The 5,026-nt window shown below is 43.6% G+C and overlaps 1 protein-coding gene and 1 pseudogene across 2 annotated transcripts in view; one reads left to right on the top strand and one right to left on the bottom strand.

The window, feature by feature from the left end:
- DHRS7B (dehydrogenase/reductase (SDR family) member 7B) overlaps nucleotides 1-5,026 on the top strand; it is a 57,131-nt gene that overhangs the window by 35,289 nt on the left and 16,816 nt on the right. The window lies entirely within an intron of this gene.
- Nucleotides 3,251-4,512, bottom strand: LOC107184705 (annotated as a pseudogene).

Raw genomic sequence — 5,026 nt, 5'->3', positions numbered from 1 at the left:
TAGAGGCCTAACCAATGGACACGGACAACGGGGGAGTGGTGAGGGCATGAGCGGGGGGTTGGGGGGCGTGGAGGGTGATGCGGTGACAGGGACACATATGTAATATCTTAATCAATAAAAAATATATTAAAAAAAAACAACGGAAAAGAACGGAGGCTTGATGCCAGGGCTGCAGGATAATTACCTAGAGCAGGGTCCTCAAACTTTTTAAACGGGGCCAGTTCACTGTCCCTCAGACCGTTGGAGGGCCGGACTATAGTTTAAAAAAAAACTATGAACAAATTCCTATGCACCCTGCACACATCTTATTTTGAAGTAAAAAAACAAAACGGGAACAAATGCAATATTTGTATTTGCATGTGGCCCGCGGGCCGCAGTTTGAGGGACCCCTGGCCTAGAGGGTGTCTGCCTTTTTGAGAAACATAGTTCCCTTTTTATCAGCTGGAGTGATGTTTGCCTGATTCCACATCTCGATTGGGATAGGGATGGTGGTGGACACTGAAGAGGAGCGGGAAAGGCAGAGCCAGCAGCCCTGGCTCAGGAGGGAATGGGCGAGGTTAAGTGTTGGTTGGAGACCGTGGAGGTGGGAAGGTTCCCTATGGGAGTAGGGAGGAGGGCTGGGATAGGGTGAGAAGGAGAGCTAAGCCCCACTCCAGGGCAGAGATGGTCCCCAGGGGGAAAGGGTGTATTTAGTATCTAGAAAGGAGGAAACCTTGCCCCATGGGTAATCCAAGTCCCTTTGTAGAAGGCAGTCCCATGGGAAGGTGAGAGCCCTGCTGCGAAGGGAGGGGGCAGTAGCTAGGACCAGGAGGATTTTCCTGGGAGAGGAGGTGGGCTTTCAGGGAAGTCAGGGGTGTTAGGGGCACGTGCAGGGGTGCTCACACATTCGTCCTCTTCTGGGATGTGGTAAGGCAGGGTCTGGTGGGCCCGACCTGGTGGCTGTAATCTAGGGGACTCCAGCTCCGGTGACGGAGGTGCTCCTGAGGTGGGTTTGGTGTGGGAAGGTGGGACCATGGGGGTGCCCTGAGAGTTCAGCTGCAGGGGGCGGTTAAGAGGACCCGGTAAGGGCCTGCCTCCAGCGCTTGAATTATGATGGGTTTCCTTTAGGAGAAGTAGGGGGAGGTCTCCTGTGAAAGGTCGAGGGAGGACCTGATCAGCATGTTCTCCAGTAATTGTCAGATGAGATTTAAAACGCAGACATAGTCTCTGTGGAAGGGAAGTTTCCGAATTAGAAGGGTCTTCCATACAGGAGTTCAAAGGGACTAAGAAAGGAGGGTGTAGAGGAGGGGGGTGCGGGGCGGGGGGGGGCGCGGATGGTGTTGCCCTGATGCGCATAAGGGCTAGAGGTAGGAGAGTAGTTTGAGATTCTTTAGTTTTGAGAGTTAATTTAGTGAGGTGGGACTTACTTAAGAATTTGCCTTTTCTACCCGCCTGAAATCGGGGCTGGTGGGGGTGTAAGTTCCACTGGAGTTCAGAGTGGAGGAGACCTGTGGAGTCATTTGGGATTGGATAGCAGGTCCATTTTCTGATTGTAATGAGGTGGGTCAGACGCAGTGGGGAATGGCCTCTACCCACCCTGAGACAGTATCTATGAGGGTTCAAAGATATTTGTTCTTTTAATAGGAGGCATGTGAGTGCGGTCAGTCTGCCAGTCCTGTCCAGGGACTTGGCCCCTCGCCTGCTGAGCGGGGAAAGGAGGTCTAACCTACCCTGTCCTGGGGGAGATGCTGAGTAGCAAGTAGAACAGGTTTTGGTGTATCTGGCAGTAGGGAGGCCTAGCTAGGATGTGCTGGGGGGTTAGGAGTTGTAGAAGCGGTCTGTATCCTATACGTAGGGAATTGTGAATAGGCCGTAAGATACCTGGGGAAGGATGTATTTCCCCGGATATTTTGACCATGGATCTTCCTGAGTGGCCCCCAGAGCTGCTAGGGACTGAGCTCTGGAGTGTGTTAGGGCGTTATATGGGTGTAGCTAAGAGTTGGGGAGACGGGGCCTTCCCCAGCCACTGTCTTGGCCTCCTGGTCTGCTCTGTTATTTCCCTGTATTACGGGACCATTCCCTACTTGGTGCCCTTTGCAGTGTATGACTTTTAAGAAGGCTAGAAAAGGGGAGAGAATTTCCTAAATACCAAGCAGGAAGACCTGTGAGGCTTTCCAAGATGGTGTCCAGGACTGAATGAGCGGTGCAAATAAAGGAAGTCTAGGCTCAGATGTAAATAAGGACTTAAGCAGCAAGAGAGAGCCTGCCCCACGTGGGGCTACTTTAGCTCACGAGGAGAGAAGGGGTCCCTTCGGAAGTCAGGGGTGACCAGGTTGTGTTGTCCTGACTTACTGGACAGCACAAACCTTCTCCCCAGGCACCAAATCACCAGCTGTAGTCAAAGAGCACACAGCCGGCGTTTACAGTCATGAACACACTTCCCCACAGCAGTATTGTTTTTAATATGGAAACACTGAGATAACGCCAGTGTCCCTCAACATGAGAGAGTATAAAATAAGTCGTGGAATATAATACAATAGAATAAAACAGAGACATATAAAATGTACTGGTAACAGCTTTTGCAACAACCTGAATCAGTCTCACTAATTTCATAATAAAATAGAGAAGAGCTACAAAATAACGTGCATAAGTGTCTTCAAAACTAATGCCTGCCATTATTTTTAAATGGTTCAGCAAATAAAAGATGTATCCATATCCACCTATTCCAGCCGTGGGCAAACTACGGCCCGCAGGCTGGATCCAGCCCGTTTGAAATGAATAAAACTATTGAAAAAAAAGACCGTACCCTTTTATGTAATGATGTTTACTTTGAATTTATATTAGTTCACACAAACACTCCATCCATGCTTTTGTTCCGGCCCTCCGGTCCAGTTTAAGAACCCATTGTGGCCCTCGCGTCAAAAAGTTTGCCCACCCCTGCCCTATTCAGATACAAACAAAACATGGCAACTGTTAACAAATATGGATCTAGGTAGGAGTATACAAAGGTTCATTGTATTATTTTGCTACTTTTCTTTAGGTTTGAGATTTTTCATAATAAGCCCGGCCGGTGTTGCTCAGTGGTTGAGCGTCAACCTGTGAACCAGGAGGTCACGGTTCGATTCCCGGTCAGGGCACATGCCAACCTGTGCTGTGGGGCATGTGGGAGGCAGCCAATCATTGGTTCTCTCTCATCATTGATGTTTCTATCTCTTTCATTTCCTCTCTGAAATCAATAAAAGTTATTTAAAAAAAATAATAAATAAAAAGAAAAAAGTTCAAATATCAGATAAAGCTAATTTATATTGTTTAGGAGTAGTTCTTCATCTGGGATGTATGAGTTTTCTTTATAAGTATTTACTAAACTATACATATGTTTTATGCATTTTTATATGTATATTTTATAAAAGAAAAAAGGTTAAAAGTGCGATGATATATTTTTAAAAACTGCTACATATTTGTTAAATATTATTATTAAAAAATAACTTTTTGCTTTATAAAGCAACCAAACATTAAGTTAAGGGGGCTTCTGTTTATGGGTCATTTACTTGAGATAAATTTATCAAAATGTACATACCCGAGGACCAGTTTTTGAGTCTAGCAGTAATGTCATATGACTTTTCCCATGAGATAGTTCTTACAAAACCATCAATTCTGAATCTTGTTCACTTTGATATTCTAAAATGCTCATTTGGCAGATCTTCTAGCACATGCTACTTGGAAATTTATTATAAGAAAACTGCATAAGTTTTATAATTGTTCAAATACCATACACAATTTATATTGTTCATGTATAAATGTTATTGTTATTCTAAATTCTTATTAGGATTTCACAGTATTTTTCTGTATAACTCTCAAAGTCTAAAGTTGTTCAGAATTTTATGTTTTCACACTGACTTTTAATATGTTAACCTATTTGATTGTCATCTAAACCAATATCAAAATCTAAATCATCACTTCCTTCTTTATTTCTTCTGCAGCTTCTTCTATAATTGGAATGCAGATTATTTTAAATGTTTTCTTGTCTTTTCTGGTTCTTTATTAAACGGAGTAACAATGTCTTCTTTCTTCCCACATTTTGCAAAAACTTCAAGTTCACAGGCACATGGTCTCTACAAATTGTGAAAAGAATCTTTCACTGTCGTTTGTAAACATTTAACACAGTTTTAGGCTTTGACAGTTGTTTGTATTTGCTGTATTTTACACACCATTTAAGAACTTCTTTGCAGCGCTGACATACTCCATCAGAAGTTTTGTATTAATTTTCTTGGTCTGAACACTCTTATCAAACTTGTCATTTTTGAAGCTAAATGTATTTTGATGTCTCTGAGGCCTGGAACACGCCATGTTCCCTCTCTGGGAGCTCATCGCCGAAATCACAATCACCAAACTCTGGGATAAGGAAGAATCCTATGAACACACTTTAAACACACTCTTACTTTCAAGAAAATATACATTCAACAACGTACAAGAAACCTCTGTAATAAAATCTAAGAGCAGCCCTGGCCAGTGTGACTCAGTGGATGGAGCCTTGGCCTACAGACTGAAGGGTCCGGGTTCGATTCTGGTCAGGGGCACATGCCTGGGCTGCGGGCTCGATCCCCAGTTGGGGGTGTGGGCAGGAGGCAGCCAGTCAATGATTCTCTCATCATTGATGTTTCTCTCTCTCCCTCTCCCTTCCTCTCTGAAATCAATAAAAATATATTTTAAAAAAACTAAGAGCAGGCAAGTTAAAACGTGTCTAGCAATCAATGTTTCAGTATTGTATGCTATCTTAAAATATTTAGATGTTTATTATTTAACTCAGCAACACTCCAAAGTCTTTAAGTTAATAAAAACGTTGGAAAATTATGTATAGACATATGAGGCTGGAGAAAGGTGGTGGTGGTGAGGGGAGAGCAGCTCTCTAGCAGCTTGGATTTAAAACTGCCACATTTTCCTTAGAGAATAATATGCTAAGGTTTGGGTGATAGTGAGTTCAGCTTCTGATAATAGCAGGACTGTTAAGTTAGTGTTTGCAATTTTGCAGTAAAGAAAGATGTTCTTC

The sequence above is a fragment of the Myotis davidii genome, unplaced genomic scaffold, assembly GCF_000327345.1.
Source record: "Myotis davidii unplaced genomic scaffold, ASM32734v1 scaffold207, whole genome shotgun sequence".
Taxonomy (NCBI): Eukaryota; Metazoa; Chordata; class Mammalia; order Chiroptera; family Vespertilionidae; genus Myotis; species Myotis davidii.
This window is presented reverse-complemented; position numbering and strand designations above follow the sequence as displayed.